The sequence below is a fragment of the Lissotriton helveticus genome, chromosome 5_1 (assembly GCF_964261635.1).
Source record: "Lissotriton helveticus chromosome 5_1, aLisHel1.1, whole genome shotgun sequence".
In the NCBI taxonomy this organism is placed as follows: Eukaryota; Metazoa; Chordata; class Amphibia; order Caudata; family Salamandridae; genus Lissotriton; species Lissotriton helveticus.
This window is the reverse complement of record NC_136065.1, coordinates 85,091,648-85,113,847: the sequence shown is the minus strand read 5'-3', so window position 1 is coordinate 85,113,847 and position 22,200 is coordinate 85,091,648. Positions and strand designations below refer to the sequence as shown.

Genomic DNA, 22,200 nt, shown 5'->3' with positions numbered 1-22,200 from the left:
CTGCATTCATACTGTCTGCCAAATGTAGTCTATAAATTCTTGCATCGTTTCTAGTCGGTGAGTACTCTGCCAATGCACTCATACTGTCTGCCAAATTTCATCTAATTTTTTTCTGCCATGCACTCTTACAGATTTCAAAAAGTAGTATAAATGTCGCCTAATTTTGCCAAATGTAGTCTAAATTTCGCATAATTTTTTTTTCATCAATGCTAAGTTTCACTGAAATGTAATGTAATTCACTTATGATCCAATCGAATGTTATGTCGTCTTAAGGCCGCCATTTGTGTTTTTTCTTTTCCTACGCATTTTGTTATAAACTATCTCTAAGCCCAATGGCATCCACGTGGAAACCCACCCATGTGCGTTTTATAATGTGCTACGCACTGAGTCTCTATGTGCAATGGCCTCAAATTCACTTTTCACAATGGATTCCGCGAATTTAATATAAGGTGGCGAGTAGTCTGCCAATGCCTGTCCACTGGAAAACACTGCTATGTCTCTTTTTTTAACTTTCTTCATCAAAGGGCGTCGATGTCTAATGAAAGGCAGCCATGTGCGTCTTCTAATCTGTTATGCACTCATAAAGTCAGCAAAATTGTGTCTAAATTTTTGGCATTAATGGTACGTTTGAATGAAATGTTATGTAATTGCAAGCCACCCAGGTGCGTTTTCTAATGTGCTACTCATTCTTGCACTGTTGCATATGGCGTTAAATTAACTTATGATCAAATGTTATGTCGTCTAAAGTCCGCCATTTGCGTTTTTTCTTTTCCTACGCACTTTGTTATAACCTCTTTGCAAGCCCAATGACGTCCACATGTAAACCCAAGCATGTGCGTTTTAAAATGTGCTACGCAGTCAGTCCCTATGTCCAATGGCCTCAAATTCACTTTTCACAATGGTATGCGCGAATGTAATGTAATGTGGCGAGTAGTGTGCCAATGCATGTCCACGTCAAAAAGCAGCATTTGTCTTTTTTTTAACTTGCTTGCTGAAAGGGCGTCGACGTGTAATGAAAGCCAGCCATGTGCGTTTTCTAATGTGTTATGCACTCATACAGTCTGCCTAATGGCGTCTATTTTTTTCCATTAATGGTAAGTTTGAATGTAATAGAAAGACACCCATGTGTGTTTTCTAATGTGCTCCGCATTCAGGCACTGTGGCAAATGATGGTAAAATCCATTATGATCGAATCTAATGTTATGTCGTCTAAAGGGCGCCATGTGCGTTGTTTTTTGTTCCTACGCACTTTGTTAACAACTCTCTGTAAGCCCAATGGCGTCCACGTGGAAACCCACCCATGTGCCTTTTATAATGTGCTACGCACTCATTCCCTATGTCCAATGGCCTCAAATTCACTTGGTACGTTTTAATGAAATGTTATGCAATTGCTAGCCACCCATTTGCATTTTCTAAAGTGCTATGCATTCAGGCACTGTGGCAAATGGCGTTAAATTCACTTATGATCGATTGTTATGTCGTCTTAAGGCCGCCATGTGCGTTTTTTATTTTCCTACGCACTTTGTTAACACCTCTCTGCAAGCCCAATGGCGTCCACGTGTAAACCCAACCATGTGCATTTTAAAATGTGCTACGCAGTTAGTCCCTATGTCCAATGGGCTCAAATTCACTTTTTACAATGGTATGCGCAAATGTAATGTAATGTGGCGAGTACTCTGCCAATGCATCTCCACGGGAAAACGCAGCTATGTCTCTTTTTGTAACTTGGTTCGCCAAAGGGCGTCTACTTGTAATGAAATCCAGCTATGTGTGTTTTTGTTATCTATTAAGCACTCATACAGTCTGCCAAATCTCGTCTACATATTTTTCATTAAGGGTACGTTTGAATGAAATGTAATGTAATTGAAACGCCCCCATGTGCATTTTGAAATGTGCTACGCATTCAGGCACTGTGGCAAATGGCGTTCAATTCAATTATGATCGAATCGAATGTTATGTTGTCTAAAGGGCGCCATGGGCGTTTTTTCTTTTCCTACGCACTTTGTTAAAACCTTTCTCAGGCCAATGGTGTCCACGTGGTAAGCCGCCCAATGTCCATTGGCCTCAAATTAACTTTTGTCAACGGTATGTGTGAATGTAATGTACTCGTTTCCGCTTTAGGGGACATATGTGTCAAGCCTTTTGCGAATCGCAAAAGCCAAAATTCGCAGAATTTCGGCCTTCGCGAATCGCAAACGGCCTTTTTGCATGTATTGGGATGTATGAAATATTCCCAAAATAAGGAATTTGCGATTCCTAAAAGGCTATGTATGTAGCATTTTTTTGGGTTGCAAATTTTGGTTAAGAATTCGCAAATTACCACCAACTTGTAGTTGATGGTAACTTGGGAATTCTTCAAAAAATGCACAATTTGGCATTTTTGAACGTGGCATGTGATGCACACACATGCCCATAGGGCATGTATGTGCGCCATATGCACACACATGTACATTTCAGGGGTGCAGCAGGGTGTCTTTGAGACACCCCTGCACACTTGAAATAATTCTCAAATTGTGATTAGCAAATTGCGAATTCGCGATTTGAGAATTATTTCGCGATCATTCCTATGGGCCTCCTGGCCCATAGGAATGCATTGGAAATTATTCCTCAATTGCGAATTCGCAAAATGCGAATTCGCAAATAAGGAGGATTAAGGATTCGCTAAATGCATACATACCATTTTGCGATTCCTAAATAGCGATTCCTTAAAAATCCCTAGTTAGGAATCGCAAAAGGGTTTGTTGATACATATGGCCCTAGGTACTTTAACCCAGTTAGTGAAGGTTGTTGTTGGTGCTCAGTTAAGATGTATTTGCCATCATGTTTCTGTGCGCAAAATGTTGAGTCAATGCAGTCCCGTCTTGTATCACCCAACGTATTTGGAGCCCTGTGCCTGGCCCTTTTAGGGCTTTCCAACTTTTTGTATTGCCATTTAAAATGCTGTTGGCCAACACACTAATGCCATTTAAAATGCTGGTGACCAAGACACCATCAATGTTCTTCGTGTGCACATTCAATCTTCAATATTAAGAGTCATATTTTTTTTTCAAACTTTCCCGAGGTTTTTCTAGGTCGCAGTCACAGCCCTGCCGACAGTGTTCAGTCCAACCCTTGCATCGCGTCTGTTCCACTTCAGTGTGTAGTCCAACCATTGCTTCTTTTCACTTCGACTTCACTGTCTACTGCAACCCTTGTATCGCTTCAAGTTTGTGAGTTTTTTTTGCCCTGCTGTCTGCGAATGTCATTAAACCCCAATGTTGCTGAAAGTGATTGTGAGCCATGAGTTGGTGAGTAGTCTTTGACGTCTCTCTCTGTGAATGTCATTAATGGTTTAATGAAGCCTGCAAATTTACTCAATAGTCAAAAAAAGAACAATGTTGCCTACTTATTTGTAGCCATGTCCATAAAGGCATGCCGAAATCAAAGAATGTACTGCCCTTACAATGTGATCGAAAGTTTTATTTTTTTTGTGCATTGCTTGGTTTTGCCCAGTAGTCTTTGCCTGCGAATTTAATAAATATTGAATTGATGGACAATGTTCCCGAAAGTCAGTCTTAGTAATTTTGAAGGCCCCTTTTCAATATTAAATATATTACATGTAATTCTGTTTGCTACCTTGTGTTGTACTTCAATGTCAGCTGCCATTTGTTCTGCAGCCATTTGTCCATTCCTCAGGAATATGTCAGTGCCTTCCTAGTGTGTTCTTGTGGTTACAGTGTATGGCATTTATGTAATAGTTTCATTGTTGTAGAAGGTGGTGATAGTTATGTTATTAGGGTTATAATTCCATTTTTACTGATTTTTTGTTTGGCTAAATCATTATATGACCCCAGTGTACAATATGCAAATTACCTAATTCCTGGTCATGTTTTTGTTTTTAGTGGGAATACAAATGGATGCTATTAAGTACCATCAGCTTGTGGATTATGTGAGCCGTAATGTGTACCCTGAAGGTTTTACAAAAGTTGAGAAGCATGGATTGCATAGATTGTCGAAAAACTACAGTGTAGACGGTAGAATATATATATTTTTTTTGTCATTGGCATGTGTTTTTGTTTCTTAGACATTGCTTGTTGATGTGGTGTTTTTGGACCTTCCTCGTTTGCTAAAACCTTCTTCCTTTTTTGTATTTTACGTTAATAGATGGACGTTTGTTCTATACAGTTAAAGATAGGAAGAGTAAAGTTGTTGGTGCTGAATGTGCTCGAAAAATGTTTCAACAATTTCATTCCTCTACTCTTGGTGGCCATTCCGGTATCAATAAAACACAGAAAAGCATTTTCTCCCGTTTTTTTGGGCCAAATATGTCAATTCAAATTGAAGAATGGGTGAGTTAAAATGTTTTTTGCCTCTTCAAATAGTTTTTAAAAACGTTGTTCCCTTGGTGATAGTGTACAATTGACATATTTTTTATGACTTTTATTTGTGATTCTGTTGTCATAGAAGTTGCACATTTTAGGACTTTGTGTACTTTCAGACATGGTTATAATTTTTCCTTGACAGCTTTGCACTTATCTATTTGCAGATCAAACACTGTGATGTTTGTCAAAGGGAACAACCAGCTCTCAAGAAGTGCCCAGATTTAAAACTAATCAAAGTATGTTGTACATTTTCGTACTTTTCCTTATAAGGACTTGCACCACAATAACTTGTTGTGATTTCCTATCTTTTATTCGTGCGATTGTGTTTATTCATAGGTGGATCACGTTTGGGAACTTCTATGAGTGGATTTGATGGGACCCTTACCTACAACTCTTGCAGGATATAAATATTTTGACAGCAACCGATTATTTTTCGTAATGGGTAGAGGCATTCCCTTTAAAATCCAAGACTGCATCTGAGGTAGCTTCAAGACTGTTGGAAATGTATCTCCGCCATGGCAGTCCCAAAAGGGTCCTCTCCGATCAAGGGCGGGAGTTTGTGAATGAAGTGAGTGATCTATCTGGGTGTACATGCATATTGTGTCATTGACTTTGTCTTTTTTAATGTATGTATTTTTTTTGTATTCATTCTCATATCTAAATTATAATTTTTTTGGGAGTATTATACTGATATATTTTTTTTCAGGTTAATTCAAATTTATCTAAGCTGTTAAATATAGAACGTTCTGTAAGTGCAGCCTATCATCCACAGACAAATGGGTTAGATGAGCGTACAAATGTTAACATTAAAAGGTAATGTGATTTTTTCTTGTTGTTTTTGTAACTACTGTATACGTTGATGTCATGTTGCATTTTTTGTTTCTTTTTAATTTCTGTAATGTGCTCTCACATTTCTGTTTTGCTGCACTGCGATTGTGGTGTCAGTGAGCATTTGAGAGCAGTGAAAAATAATGACGTCAGATATCCAATTGCGGAACATATACATACATGTACAAAGCAGGATCAGAGTAAAGGCTTTAAATTTTATGGAATTGATCATGTATATAGTGACCCACGGGGAGGGAACAGGGAACTGAAATTAAGACGGCAGGAGGCAAGATGGATCATGCGTTTGCGGGCCGTAGAGGACGGCCTAAATTATGATCGGGAGCTAGAATTCTTTCTGGGTGATTAATGGGGAAACATCACCAAAGCACAAAAATAAGGTAACTGTAATATGTTGAACAATAGTGTAAGGCAGTGAAATAACTGAGAATTGATGTTTATAATGTTTAGTATGGGAGATACACAATACTAATTTTCTGAGCGGATTACGTTGGTGAATTAACACATACGGCTGTGTACCTAACGGGCACATTATGGAAATTAGAAAGCGAAAGGAAACCCACTCAAAGATGGTGGGGATAACTGTTTATAAAAAAATGGTTCGCCTATTAAAATTAGGAAGTGATAAGGAAACCCTTTTAATGATGAAGGATATAAATGACATAAAATAATGGTCCGTTTTTCGTCTTATGGTATAGGCATTTTTGTACCAAATCGAGGTGTAGTAATAATAGTATCTAGTAATAATGTAAAATGGTGAGAAACCTACTCAAAGATGGCGGCCGTACTAGTTTCAGTAGTAAGTCCGCTTTCTATCTTGGGGCCATGAGACAAAACGGATTCAGGAAGCGGTCGAGGTGTCGCCTGTACTCGGGACACCCAGACTGTGTGAAAAGGTAAGCCCTATCAATGGGGGGACACTAAGGAACTAAGCACGCCGACTATAGACCACTAATGGCGATTCATGTGCTTATGTTTAACAGAGAGGAGGTGCTGGATATAAAGGACGAAGGAGTCACGATAAAAATATGGATTAAGCGTATAATTTAAGGTACGATATAGTTTGTTTGGGAAAGCACTTTTGAGATAAGAGTACAAAACGGGGAGAATAATGTGGATTTCGAAATTTCAGGTTGAAGGTATACTGATAAGGCAGGCTGACATCGAGATTTGAAGAAAGAACTTTGGTAGTGGATTAACATGGAGCGTTGGGGATAATACAGGTGAGACTAGTTGAAGTATTTGTATTACGTTAAAAAATGGATAGTTATGGGTGAAATGGGGACTAAGTTATGTCTCTGTTTCATTGTGTAAAACACAGGTACACAGAGTTAATTTGATCCAAAGGGAGGATTCCACTGAAAGGATATAGCAGGCATCTTCTCCAGAATATGAGGTAGGAGAATTGGAACAAAGAGTTCGAGTTTGAAATATGACGTAATTGATCCTAGATCTTTCCTTTATGCCGAGGCTTAAGAGTAAGGGACCGCTCTCTTTTTCAGGCAATAATTCAAACGAAGAAAAGGTAAATGCCATAATGGCAAATCTAGTAAATATGGGGTTATAAGAAGAGCAACAAAAAAGCAATCTCACATGAAGCTAACCACTTTTGTATAAGCATGACCATGCAGTGACTATGTATATCACGAATTTAATTTGTTTTAATGCTATGATTTCACCTGGCTTTGAGTGTTCTAGATACATATGTTTCCTTTGATTGTCTCACAAGGTGGTTTAATAATAAGAATAAGAATGACGTGCATGTATTCACCAAAATAATGAAATATGTGAAAAGCACAGGTTTGTTTTCTCTTGGGCCGTGTGGGGCTCTACTTTTGAAACTTATATTTTGGAATATGTTAATTATGTTAAAGTGCAAACATTTTGTATCATTTCCAGCCCTGATGAAGCCGATGGGTTCTCAATAACCTCGGCGAAACGCGTTGGTATGGGATTGGAGTTGCAAAGAAATTAAAAGAAGAGAATCTTCAAGAGTCTTTGGATAATTTTGTTTTGAGAACTAAAATATTAAGCTGTTTGAGCTTTGATAATTGGAGTGCTTCAATCTATGTGGACATTGCACTGCAATTGTATGTTGAAATCAGCAGTCAGTAACGATCTGTTAGTATTAAAAATGCCATATGCGACATCTTTTTTCATTACACAGCACATTGTCAAAGTACGTGAATGAGCATTAGACTGACAGGGATCTTTATCTGGACCATGCTTTGTTTGCTTTACGATCGAAGCCGCATTCCACCACAAAAGTTTCCCCGTTTCTACTTACGTATGGCCGTGAAGCAAGATTCCCTATTGAGGTGGAGGAGGAACTGGTATGAGATTTACAGTACTTGAATGTATATTTGTATCTGCCAATTATTGGTATGTGACCTACATTTTATGTCCGGTTATTTTATTATCTTTACAAACCAATTATCCATTTGTTAAGTTTTATTCGATAATTACATTTAAAGAATTATTTCACTTCTAAACAATTAAAAATTATTTATTGATTTTTATGTTTCCTATATTAGCTTGAGTTTGTATTACCAACAGAAAGCGAATATCCCTCACTTGTTGCAGAAAGGAAAATTAGAGCATCAGAGTTGCAGAAGCAGACAAAGCAAAATATTGAGTTTTCCCAGGAAAAGCAGAAAGAAAAGTTTAAAAATAGACTTTGCAAGAAATATAAGCCCTACATGTTCAGCGAAGGAGAGTTAGTACTTTTGCAAAATAGCAGGCGTTCAACAAGAAAAGGCGGCATTTTGGAGCATAAATTTTCGGGACCCTACCGTGTAGCTGAAATGGAAGGGAAGCGTGTAAAGTTAATTAATGCTAGCAACATGCTATTACGTAGAACTTTCAATGTGGACATGTTGAGGCCTTATAATGTGAGCGAGCAAGGTAATTTATTGAGGGCTACCTTCCATGAAGTCTTGGCATAATATTTTGCATGCGTTTTGTCATGGTGTTTCATCTGCCTGTTTAATTTTCTCTTTCATCGGTGCAAACTTAGTTGTTATGAACATGATGGTTTCTAAAGAACACTAATTGACGATTCGGACAAAAGAATATGTACTTTTGTTTCATTATTGGTTCTGGTTGTATGTTATAGTACTGTGTTTTTTCTATGAACTTATTAATGAAGTTAAATTTGAAAAAAAAAAATTGCAGGCAACATGACCAGTGATACTTGCTCATCTGTGCTTCCATCATGTCCTGCACTTCTTCCATTGTCACCATCACGTGTTCCACTGTCTCAAACACGGCTTTCTTTGTCTCCAAGTCACCTTTCATCGACTCCAGCACGGCTCACACCGTCTCCAGAACAAGTTACACCGTCTCCATCACGGGTTCTATCCCCCACATGGTCTGAGTCTATTTTCATGAAAAAAGTTTTGGATGTGTGGAAGAAACCTCTTACAGGAAGGTTGGAAGCAATTGTTTCGAACTTCAAATTGTACGATTCTTCGTTTAGTACCTTGAAAGATAAAGAATGGATATCTGATGAGGTATGTGTACTTGAAAACCTTTGTTACTGTACTTAATGTAATGTGGTATAATGTTGTATGATGTTCATGCTGGTTCTTGTAGTAAAGCACATGTTTTTTTCCTTGGTTTTATTGAAAGGTCATAGATGCGTATCTGTCCAGAATATGTTTGCTAAGACCAAATGCACGTATATTTTGATCAATACCTAATCGATCTACTTTTCATTGTAAATATGTATTAAATTTAACTTCATTATAGCTTTTTAACTTCATTATATCTTTTTTCTTGAATTCTGTTTATTGATGTCTGCCACAGTGGCTACCTCTGTATTCTGTGGCAATTATCGTTCCTCTTCTTTTTTTTTTTTTTTTTTTATTTTTATTTTTATATTTTTTTTTTTTTCTTACCTTTATTTGAGCAAGCAAGAAGGTACAAGGATGGGCCTACAACCACACGGGCCAGCCGCTAAAAAGGAGTAGACACATATCATATATGCCCGCAGAGGTAACAGTCAATCAACAATGCAATACTCCACATTATATACAGAGCAAAAAACAGGTTTTATGTATATAAAAGAACAAACATACAAAAAGGCGAGAGTGTATCACTGAAGGTCAGCCCAAGGGACGCAAGGGGGGGACAGCAACGGAAGTGCAGTAGCAAAATTCTAAGCACCAAGGAGTTCGGAGGGGGGGGGGGAGGGGCGCAGAGATCAGGAAGAAGGGGGGGGGGAGCCGGAAACACCAGCTCAGTCCCTATATGAAGATTCCGAGAACGCTAGCCTAAGGAGACAGGGTAATCTCGATAGTGTCCACAAGGGGAGGAGTACAAATGTCGCCACGGTATTCATTCCATTGACCCCACACCTTCACCCATGCCCTGGGTCTGCCCCTGGCCACATAGACAGTTTTCTCACGGAACATGGACCAATCCATGTTATCCTCCCATTGCGAGAGGGCAGGGGGCCTGGAGGCCCCCCAGAGTTGCGCAATATCTCGCTTCGCAATCATATAGCCCAGGGTGGCCCATCTAGTCTGTGCCACCGAATAGTCAGTGGGCTCCCAAACATTCAAAAGACAGCGACGAGGTTCCGGACGCAAGGACATCCCTGTCACCACAGTCATCAGATCAAGCACAGCCACCCAATAAGCAGCCACCATCGGGCACTCCCAAAGAATATGCAGGAAAGTAGCACGCAAACCACATCCACGCTTACACAATCCATCGGAGGAAAAGCCCATCACCATCAGTCGCGGTCCCGTCACGTACACCCGATGAAGGATCTTCAATTGGACCAGACGGAGTCGAGCCGGGATAGCCACCTCCTTCGGGGAGGAGAGGGCCGACTGCCAGTCCTCATCATCAAGTTCCAACCCGTCTCCCACCCACTGTTCCCGAAGTCGGGCCAATAAGTCAGTCCGATTGTTAATCAACTTTTTATAGATCAGGGAGATAGTGCTATCAGGAAGATGTTCGTCAAGGATACGGTCTTCAAGGGGGGAAGAGTCAGGCGGAATCTCACCAGGAGCAAATACCGAAACCAAAGCGTGCCTGACCTGTAAATAACGAAAGAATTCCCGACTACTCAGGCCGTAGTCAGCCTGGAGGGCCTGAAACGGGCGCACAGAACCCTTAGAGTACACATCCCCCACCTTAGAGATCCCAATCAAGTCCCAACGGTCAAAACCCTTGGAAGACCAAAGACCGCCCAGACGTTCTGAAGCATAAAGCGGCGTCGCCAACGTCAAGCGATCCTCCCAGCCCAGGCTCACATTCGCGGCACGCCACACCGACAAAGCAATCAAAGTAGGTCCCACAAGATGGCGCCCAGCGGAGCGAGAATAGAGCACTCTGTTAAAGTCACCTCCCGGAAGCTGAAGTTTATCCATCTCAAACGCCGGATTACGACCTGGCGAGAACATAGCGTGATTAATAGCGGACAGATGGGAAGCCCAGTAGTATCTCTTAACATCGGGGAGCGCCATGCCCCCATCATACCACGGGATGGAAAGTTTCGCGAGAGCAATGCGCGGTCGCCCATCCCAAATAAGTTGCCTCTGAAGGCTCTCAATCTCCCGAAAATAGGCCTTAGGGATAGGATCGTAATAATTCTGGAGAGCGTAGAGAAACCGCGGTAGTGACATCATCTTAAACAGGGCCGCCCGACCCAGGGGAGACAAGGGAAGTTTGCGCCAACGGGCAACGTCCAAACGGAGCCTAAGCAACGGGGGAAGGAGATTACGATCAAAACGAAGGGACGGGTCCAAGGTAACAAAAACCCCCAAGTATTTGAAGCCATCCCGGACCACCTGAAGAGGAAGTCTACTCGGCAACGGAGGCAAGATACCAGATAAAACGTATACACAGGACTTAGACCAGTTGATGACGAGGCCTGAGTTAGCGCCAAAGGACGCAAGAACGTCAAATAAAACAGATAAAGACTTGCGAGGGGAAGTAAGATACAAGAGGATGTCGTCCGCATAAAGCGAGACGCGGTCTTCGAAGTCCGGGGCCCAACGAATCCCTTTAAGGGATGGTTCCCAACGGAGCCAGGCCGCCAACGGTTCAAGAGCGAGCGCAAACAACAGAGGGGACAAGGGGCAACCCTGACGGGTACCCCTGCCCAAGGAGAAGGGAGCCGACACTCTACCGTTCACTACAACTTGTGCCAGAGGTTCCGCGTACAATAGTGTAACCCAGCTAATAAACTCGCACTCGAATCCGAATTTCTCAAGAGTCGCCCATAAATAGGGCCACTCCACAGTGTCAAAGGCCATGGAGGCATCCAGGGACGCCAAAATGGCCGGTTCAGTCAAAAGCCCCGCCCTCGCCAGCACGCCGTGGAGGCGACGTAAATTCAGAGCAGTGTTTCGATGCGGGATGAAGCCAGACTGATCCGGATGGACCAAATCCCCGAGAACCGAAAGGAGACGGGTCGCCAAAAGTTTAGCCAAAACCTTAGGTTTAATAGGGATATGGGCCTATACGAGGAACAGAGGTCACGCGGTTTACCCTCTTTGGGGATGACGACGATTGTCGCCAGACGCTGATCATAAGGAAGTATGTTCCGCTCACGAGATTCTAGAAACATGGCGCGAAGATATGGCGCCACCTTATCGGGGCGCAACTTGTACAACTCAATAGGCAAACCGTTTGGGCCCAATGCTTTGCCCGAACGGAGCGAACGAACTGCAGTGGCTATCTCATCATTCGTAAAAGGGGAGTCCAAAGCAATACGGTCCAAGTCGGTGACACAGGGCAAAGTGATATCACGCAGAAGAAGGCGGGAGTCGGCAACATCCCTTACAGACACGGGAGCATATACCACACGGAAATATTCCGCAAAGCGATCAACAATGGCAGTCGGATCAATCACATTCTCACCACTCGCAGACTGAATCACGGGCACCACACGATTATCTCTTTCTTTCTTGTCCAACCACGCTAGGAGTTTGCCCGCCTTGTCACCCACATCATACAATCTGCCCTGTTGCTCACGAAACATCACCTTCGCAGCGTCAGTGACCAAGGATTTATATGCAAACTGTTTTAGACCCAGGGCATGGAGTTTCTTAGGCGTGACACCAGACTCTAACTCGTCCTCCAAAGCAGAGATCTCCCCCTCGAGGTCCACCACCTCCCTCCTCCCAGCCTTCTTAGCTTCAACAATCAAGGAAAGGGCCTGTCCACGAATCACAGTTTTAAAGGCTTCCCACAGGGACACAGCCGAAGAGACCGACCCCTCGTTTTCCAGGAAATATGCATCCATGGACTTGAGCAAGAGGGTACGAGTCTCAGGGGAGGAAAGATACCAAGGGTTAATGGGAGCCACTCGGCCCGCCGCCTCTACCCCAACCTCGAAACGAAGCCAGAGCGGCGAGTGATCAGAAATACCTCTTGGCAAATGTAAAATCTCACGAACCGCCGATGATTGGGCCGCGGGCATCAGGAAATAATCCAGCCGAGACAGACTGCCATGAGCCCCAGAATGGAAGGTGTATTGGAGCTGAGTAGGATGCAACAGTCGCCAGCAGTCCACAAGGCCAAAGGTATCTAGAAACCCACCCAACCACTGCTGAGCCTGCGGGGTATCTCTAGGGGGATGGCGATCGTGAAGGCCGGAAAGCACCGAGTTAAAATCACCGGCCAGAAAGAGAGTACTATCAGGGAGATCTAACAAAACACGGCCCAAATCAGTAAAAGTAGAAGCCTGCAAACCCGGGGGAACATAAACATTGAAGAGAGATAGGGTGCGGCCTTCATATCTACCCACCAAGACAGTATATCTTCCACGATCATCGTGAATCACCTCATCGATCGCCAGGGGGAGGGAGGTTCGAACAAGAATACCCACACCCCTAGATCCGGAGGTAAACCCCGAGTGCGCCACAAGGCGGTAGCCCCATCTATTCATTGCATAACAAACATTACCAATCAAATGGGTTTCTTGCATGAAAACAATGTCCGGTGACAAACGTCGTATACATTTTAAGACAACACTGCGCTTAATACGATCTCCCAGGCCATTAACGTTCCAGGAAAGAAATTTCAACCCTCTACCCCCCATCCCAGCCGCCCGAGCCAAGACCCCTCGTCCATGAGCTAGACATCAGAAACAGCAGCAAACACAGGAGCAATTCGCCTTGAAAACAACACACAGAAAAGAAAAAACTTCCCAACCCCCCTCCCCCAAACTGAAGAGAAACACCCCCCACCCTGCACCCCTGCAAAAAGCTAAAGAGCCACCCCAACCTGCAGTGTGCCTGTCGCCCAAGAACCCCTATTCTACACAAAGACCCCGGAGGAGGAAAGGTCTCCGTTCCACCCTCCCCCCGACCTCAGCAAGAACAAAAATAACAAACGAAAGACAGAATAATCACAATGTAGAGGGACGCCGGCCAACACTCCTGACAGTGTATACAAAATAAGACATAAGAGCCGAACAGTTAGATCTCCACACCACCCTCGGCACCACCCGGGTGAGCGGCGGAGTCAGTCTCAGGAGAACGATCAGGCAATGAGTCCAGCCAGTCATTAACAGCATCTGGCCGATCAAAGAAAAGGGTACGCTCATTGTATTCGACCCGAAGTCTGGTGGGAAAGAGCATGGCGTAACGTAGGCCCCGATCCCGAAGACGTTTCTTGGCACCACGAAACTCCATACGTTGTCTCTGAACCTGTTGAGAAAAGTCCGGGTAAAAGTTCACCGTAGCATTCTCAAAGGCCACCGGGCCCTTCACCCGCGAGGCCTGCAGGATAGCGTCCCGGTCTCTATAATGAAAAAGCTTCGCTACAATGGGTCTCGGCGGGGCTCCCGGCTTGACTTTGCCCCCTGGAACACGATGTGCGCGTTCCACCGTGAAAAATTTTGTAAGACCAGAAGGGGCCAGATGGTTCAAGACCAGATCCTCAACCAGGAGATCCACCGAGTGGGGTTCAGGGTTCTCCGGTACACCAAGCAGGCGAACATTGCAGCAGGCGAACATTGCAGCGACGCGCCCTATTTTCAAAATCCTCCAGGCGACGGGTCATGAAGTCGTTCCCCCGACGGAGATTTCCGATCTCTGTCTGGAGCTCTGAGACGTCCTTCGTAAGGCTAGACGATTTAATATCCAATGATTGTACCCTCTCATTCGTCTTGCCGAGATCAGCACGAATCAGATTCACCTCAATAGCCACGGTGTCAAGTTTATGGGCCAAGGCCTCGTACTGTAGGCCGATGGATTCCCTCACACCCGAGATGGCGCCCATGATATCCTGTAGGGAGGGCTCCGCCGACTCTTCCAAAACTCGTTCGGACGCTATACTGGAACCAGGCAGGGCAGCTCCGGGGGACCCCTTAGAATGGGTATAACGGTCCATGACATTTGATTGAACTGGAGCTCCGCGCAGAGGTGTTTTCGTCTTGCGCGTCTCTCTGTCCCCTCTGCCCGCCATTTTGAAGATGCGTCACAGGACAAGCCACCAGGTTCGACGGGCCCGACACCCAAAGTACAGGATCAAAAGTACACTAAAAAGGGGGCACAACTCGGGTAGAGGTCGCCAAGCCAGCAAATAGGTCACATGAAAGTCCAACAGCCGATCTGCCTCCAAGTCTCAGCCGTAACACGATATCCACACCCGTGGCCCAAGTCGGAACAGAATCGAAACCGAAACTTAGGAAGGGGGGACCCACAAGGCCAGATCTCCTGCCGTTGTTGTTCAATTGCAGGACGGCTACAGAACCGCACCCCGTCCCGGGCGCACCTCAAGGGCGGAGCCCAAAAGTTCAGAGCACCATATCTCAGGAATACGAGATCCAAATCAATTTCCGAAAAGTGCCAGGGTAATCAGCCAAACGTCCCCCACACGAATTCTTGCAAGAAATCAGGATTCAGCCAGGATAAAATGCCGGGAGCGGCGAGGGTCCGGAGAGCGCTGTGCTCACGCGGCCATCTCGGATGCCCGCCAAGCTCCTCCTATCGTTCCTCTTCTTGACGGGTAAATATTAACGTTCTCTTCCTGCACTTTATTCTTTTTTTTCTGTTGGTATTCCTTGTTGTACAATTTGGTAAGAATTTTGATCGCATACATCATTTTATTAACTTTTTTAACATTAGCTATTGCAAGTCTGGATGCTTTGTTGTTGTTTGGATTTGTCTTATATTTTTTAAATTTTCATTCCATTGTTAACGGACTTTTAGTTTATTGTTAATTAGTTTAGTATGGATGTTGTATGTGACTTGTATCTTTTCATCTTTAAATCCTGTGTCACATAGCTGCCTTTTTTGGAAAATTAGACTGTCCTGTGTCCGACCAATACCGGAATGCATTGGATACTATTGGTAAGTGCAAAAAATTATGAATTGATCCTTAGGAATATGAGAGTTTAAGTTGTGTTAGCCCCGAAGAGTTTAGTTTAATATATTACTCCCTTGCTTGTATTTCCCTTCCACATGGTTTGAAGACACAACTGTATATAAAAATGTAAAGTTTGCAATATTAATTGTCAGTGTTGTCCTTTTTGTTGCAGGTAGTGAAACCTTTTACCAAAAAATTAGTAGTATACGATTCACTGGTTGGCAATGCTGTGAAGTACCAGAAGTTGTTAACAAATTGGAGGTACCACTTTACTTACAATGTACCTTAAATGTTTCTCTTCTGTAATACTGCATACATATTACACTGTGAATATACAAATTTTACATGTCTAAGTTCTGTTCAGTTACATCTTGTGTAACTTTGTTTTCTTTTACGAACAAATATGAAAGGTGACTGTTTGTATGTTTCAAAAGGGCTTTCCTAGAGGCAATCGGTTGTCAAGACAATGACCTATGGCAGTTAGATGTACAATGTAACGCCAAGCAACAGGACAGCTACAATTGTGGTGTTTTTTGCATGCTGGTAATTTCTCTATAATGGAATTATAAATTGACTGTTGTTGTCGATAAGTTTTTTTATGTGGAGCGATTGTTTATTTGTATGGAACTCTGAACTTACTCTGGTGCTACTGGCTGTCTGTGGTGGTTGGTTTTTGGCTGCCATTTTGTCTGACCAGTAAGATGGGACAAAAGTTGCTAGTGTCGGACCTTGGATGAATTTTTTCCAAAGTAAACATTGTTAATTTTTGTTTTTAAGAACATTTTCTTTATATTTGGTTACTTGTATAACATAGACTTTTTTTACCTGTCTATTTAGTTTGCAGAATCGTACATAACTGAATTTCCCGTCCCAGACCCAAATATAATTGATGCTACATTTCTGAACGAATATAGAATGTTTATTGCAATGAAGCTCATGCAGTACTCAGGTTAGAGTGAAATGTTTTTCTAAATTTCTTTTACAATCGAAGTGCCCTAGTTGTGTTTTTTAGTTTACATTTGCTATCTATGTGTGGTTTCTTCAATTCTCAATCAAGCAGAGACTGATTGTTGTTCTTTATATTCAATGAAGTAATGTATGACAATTATATTTGTGGATTTAAATGCTGTTTTATTTTGTTGCCATTTGAAAGTTTTGACCTGTTCTCATTGTCCTATGGTCTTCACTTTTATCTGGTTTGTACATATGTCCATAAGATAACTTTCAGTTTTACAGCTTTTACACTTGCTCCTTGAATGCGCTAATGTTACTCTCTCTTACATCTAGATTCGGTCCAAGAATTCTGTGGCGTGTGCAATTGTACAAACTCGGGTGTTCTGCATAGTTTTACAGTTCTATGCCAAGAATGCTGCAGATGGATACATTTTGAATGTATCCCATTCAACACATCTACCTTGTTAGCTTCACAAGGCTTCAAATGTAGCAAATGTGTTTGAAAGAGCAGGGTACTTATTTTATTTATCATGTTTTTGCATGTCAGCTGTACATTAGCACGGTCTGTAATGTCATGTCATGTACTATTGTGTCTTCATTATGGCAATTTATATGTTGTTCCAATTCTCTTCAGTTGCAAGTAAGGTGACTCCTTTTGTTCTTTATTGTGCTTCGGCATTCGCTATAGTTACATTCTATTTCCATGACTGGATAATGGTGAGAGTACATTTTAATATACAGTTGATAATACTTTTTCACTTAAATAATACCTTTTAATCCACATTTCAAAAGTTCAAACCAACACCCGTTATGTAGGCCCTCTGGTCTATTAGGAATGTTATGCAAGCTATTGCCTTCAGTCACATGGTGCTGGCCTTTTCTGCCAGCCCGCTCGTTGATAGAAGCATGATGACCAGATTTCGGACTAAGTCACCATGGCCTCTTTGAAAAACCTCCACAATGATTAATAATATTTATAACCCGTAGGTGTCTGTATGGTCGGCACACCACAACAATGCAATGAGGTAGTCATTGTGTGTTTTCAATGTGTTATGCACTTTCATACTGTTTAGTATCTCTCTCAACTTGCTTTTGCATTGCTTTCAGTTTGCCAGTAGTGTTTGACTGAATTACATTCATTAATAATTAAAGCTCAATGCTGCCTAAAGTAAGGGTTACTCATTGTGCAGATATTTCCATAGTGAGCTAGGTTGCTGTCTCTTTTGAGAATTGGAAATGATTGTTTCCTTTTTTACACGATGGTAAATGCTACCAATGTGTAAAATGGATGTTGACTTTATTGCCGTCGATGTGTCTTGACGGGATAGTTGTCGACACGATCTCCGTCGATGGGAGTCTAGGTGATCGCCACCTACTTCTGGTTGTGGATAATCTGGTATGATACTTACAGTACTTTAATGGTTAATTTTACTGTTAGGTCACGTCTTGTCATGGTCACTAACAGGGCTCGACACTGGTGTGTGTCAACGGGATCACGGACGACTGGCTCGCCGTCGACGTGTGTCCCGTTCCCTCGCCTGGAACCCTTTATGGGCTTCTGGGCGGGGGGCAGCAATTTATTCAAAACTTGTGCGCCTTCAAGGCTTCTACCTCTTTTTGGGTCATCTTTTGCCGTCATCAGCCTTCTAGGCTTCCACCTCTTTTTTGTTTTTTTCGGTCTCGTCAATTCAGAGACATTATGTTGTGAAACGCTGCCCCTGCTTGTCATTCAGTATTCACATGTAGATCGAAAAGTCCAAACGCTTCGACACTGGTGTGTGTCAACGGGATCACAGACGACTGGCTCGCTGTCGACGTGTGTCCCGTTCCCTCGCCTGGAACCCTTTATGGGCTTCTGGGCGGGGGGCAGCAATTTATTCAAAACTTGTGCGCCTTCTAGGCTTCTACCTCTTTTTGGGTCATCTTTTGCCGTCATCAGCCTTCACGACCAATGCAATGCGAAACCAACAAATTCCACCGCAAACAATGACATCTTCCGGTCCCATGCCCAGTCCTCCGCGGGCACCATGGGCACACCGTTGAAACGGTCCTAGAACGCACCTTGGTAAATGTTCGTCTTGCCAACTTTAGGCCAAAACTAAAGGCCAAAACTTTAGGCTTCTGAGGACCGCCGAACCTGCCACGGCTGTAAAAGCGCTCGTTGCTCTGTCCATAGAGCACTCAATGTTTTCTGAAGAAGTCCGCTCCCCTTCTTCTAAGAATTTCCGTGCTTCAACCTTAATAGCCTTCTGTAGAAGTTCCAATACTGGGGCAATGCCAAGTTTGTACTGCAACTATTTGTCTGATATTGTTCAAGGGTCTGCAGTCCTAATTGGATCCCAAATTCTCCAGACGCCTCTGAACAGTGCCTAAAAAGCAGATGTAGTAACTCCAGGCTCTGACCAGCGACATCCGGGTGTATCAACTGCAAGGTTGTGATCATGGCAGGCAGGACATGCTGGTGTGTGACCTGCTGGCAGTATGCAGGAACCTTATGCGACATGTTGTACAACACTGTTAGAAGTATGGCTGCGCACAACACGGGGTCATCCACCGTTTGGTAGTTGCTGAGCCACAGGCACTCTGAAAGCACGAAAGGATGCTGCTGTAGAACGATGTTCATGAAGATAAAGCCCACCTTGTTTGTTCATGTAGAATATGGTCGTCATGTTGTCAGTGTCGACCTGGACTGAATCGGACTTGATTGCAGTCAGGAAAGCTTTGAGAGCCACATGGACCGCTCGTGGATCAAGCATATTGATGTGGTCGGACAGCTCTTTTCTTCACATTGTGAACGTTTCTTAAAACTTCATTTCTAAAAACAAATTACATTTCACGCAAATCATAAATGTTTTCATATTGTAATCGATGCAGGTAAACTTCATGAAAGAAAATGTATGTTTTCTACAAAGTAAAGAAAAAATGTACAATGAGATACATATGTATTTAATGTAGTGTACGTTGAACTTTATCATTAAAGAAGAGTTACTGTTCAACGTTCGCGTTCATTTACTCTTGACAGTGACTTTTGTGACTGTATTTCGGCAAAGTAAGAAGGTGCTGACTGGCTGCAGTAATAAAAGTATCTTACAAAATAGCACCAGTTCCCTCTTAATTGGACGTCAGTGAGCAAATGAGAAGCATCACAAACTTTAATGGACGCACTGTGCCCTTTCATATCGTTTGAGCACCATTATTTAAAAATGACAGTTTTGAACAATAGGGCCATCCTAATATGAATCACCTTTTGCAACTTACAAGTTGAGTATTTCATGTACAGTCTGTAGTCTACAACCATTAGAAATCCGTGAATACATGCTGCATCACCACTTTCCATTTTATTCCTTCATGTGATGGGTTTCAACAAACAGTACAAGGTCATATATGACCGTATAAAAGATCTGTGGTGTTCCGAGATTCCAGTTGCATCCTCCCCAAGTGTGTCTTCCTCCATCTCTTCAGCATACTCCCTAAGTTCCTTCCTCCTCAGGCTTTCTTTTCATTGTTAACCGTTTCACAAACCCCACATCAATGTGGTTGTCTACCGCCACATCATAGAGTTCATGAATCTCCTGTGTAGCGCGTGTTACCGCCTGACATTTTACCACCTCTCCCTCTTTGCTGCAGTGTGCTTCTGTCGAGAGCTTCTACATATCCCACGGTATCCTACATGATTGTCATTTCCATATTAAATGCATAAAAAAAATAGAAGTGACACATTGTAAGGGCGAATAACTTAAAAAATGTAAGGCACAACACACACCAAACCTGCATGCCTTATTGTCCAATGTAAGAGTGATGTCATTGCCACCAAGTGGCTTGGATGGTCTATATTCCCCTCTTCGCCGGTAACCACTCTACCTGTCAGCAATTGTAGACGTGTGTACTCCATTGCCAAAAACGTGGGGACTATAACACTGAGTACAGTTTTCCTCACAGTAGAAAGAGATATCCTATTAATTTCATGCTGCATCTCAAAGCCAGCTTTAGACAGAATAGCTCTTGAAATAATTCCATCGCTGAGGTCACGACTCCTGTCGACAGAATTAACGATGACTGTACTTTGCTGATCTTCAATGTGTCCTTTTTTGATTTGAACACAAACATTATTAATTCTGATGGTATCTGAAGAGTGGTGGAGAACTGCCAAGAAAAGAACCACTTGGATTTCTCCCAAAAGTTTCTTTGCAGGCTTTTTTCACTGCATTGACTGTCTTATCATCATTGTTCATTAAGCGGATCTCTTTTAAATGCACATCAAGACGATTTAGGTTACACAATTTCTTTATATGCCTCACTATTTTTTCAACACATGCCTGCAGTGGAAAATTGAAATTTCCAGAGGACAGAGCTGGAATGGCCACAGAATCTATAATGTACATTCCGTTAGCGATGCCTTAAAAGATATTTGTAATGGCTTTCTTAAGTACATCTTGACATTGTCCATGACTATGGCCCCATTTTGAACAATTGTGGCCCACAGCGTGAATTACATATTTACAAGGAAGATTTCCTCCAGTGGTGATTACACATTCTCCAGTTCCTACTTTTTTCCACTTGTTAATGATGACTTTGCTTGCTTTTTCAATCTCAAGGCCACCAGCAGTTACAATGGCCAAGGCAAGACCTCCAGTATGTGCCAAAGCTTCATTAGCAGCATTCACTACAGCATCTACACGTTGCTGTGTTAAATCACCCATCCAAACAGATACATTTACTCTCCCTGTTTTGCCTATTGTTGTCTCATACACCTTCTTATCAGATACAGGTCTAGACTGAGTAGTCCAAGCGGAATCCACAAGGAAAGCCTCACAGTACAATTTCATCCTAATTATTTCACTTAAGCAATTGCTTTGCTTAAGAACATCATAAACAGCATCTTCAATTGAAACTGCAACTGTGTTGTCCTGAAGCATGTTCCGTTCTGTAGTGAATGTAGATCCCCCTTCTCCAGCACCAGAATCCATTGCTGACGTGTGTCGCCCGGCCATGCTAATGCTTGTGGATGGTCTAAATCCAAGTAAATCCAAAAAGAATTCCATGCAGTTTTAAAACAACGAACCAGCGGTTTGCCTGACACAACAAGACTGAGGAATAACAACACCAACAAAGTCTTTTCACTTTCTTTTCAACAGACTCATAATTTGGAATGCAGCAGATGACCACCTGTAGCATTTCTTCTTGTTTTGAGGGGCAAAGCGCCTTCCCTCTGGTCTCGCCTTCCCAATGCCTGCCGCTCTGCTCGCACTGGTGGCAGGTTGAGCAAAGCAGGTGGCAAAGGTCCCGGTACCAGTTTAATACTGCATGCGCTACCTGCACACTTTCCTTGCCCCGGCCGCTCTGCTCCTCCATGCCTGCTGCTCTGTACTGGCACTCAACGCGCAGGATGAAAAGCGCAGTGCCAGGGTTTGAAAGGCAGGTGGCGGCCGTCACTGTTGTTTCATGACTTGGTACGGTCACCAAGACGCTGCGACATCAGTGTGTGTCAACGGGATCACTGTCTACGCCATCGCTGTCGAGGTGTGTCCCGTTCACCCGCCCGTGACCCTGTTCCGACTTCTGTGCGGGGTTTGCAGCTTTTTGGACCGCTGGTTTCTTGGTGTTGGCCACTGTCTTATTGGCCGCCATCTCGGCCTCCAGCTCTTTATTGTTCAGCTTCTTCTGGCGCCAAGAGTCACTGTTCTTTCACGACTTTGTACAGTCACTA

The 22,200-nt window shown here is 43.0% G+C and overlaps 1 pseudogene; it reads right to left on the bottom strand.

Annotated features, from left to right (window-relative positions):
* Positions 1 to 20,229: 20,229 nt before the first annotated feature.
* LOC144752398 (protein mono-ADP-ribosyltransferase PARP9-like) lies at positions 20,230 to 21,484 on the bottom strand (annotated as a pseudogene).
* Positions 21,485 to 22,200: the final 716 nt, after the last annotated feature.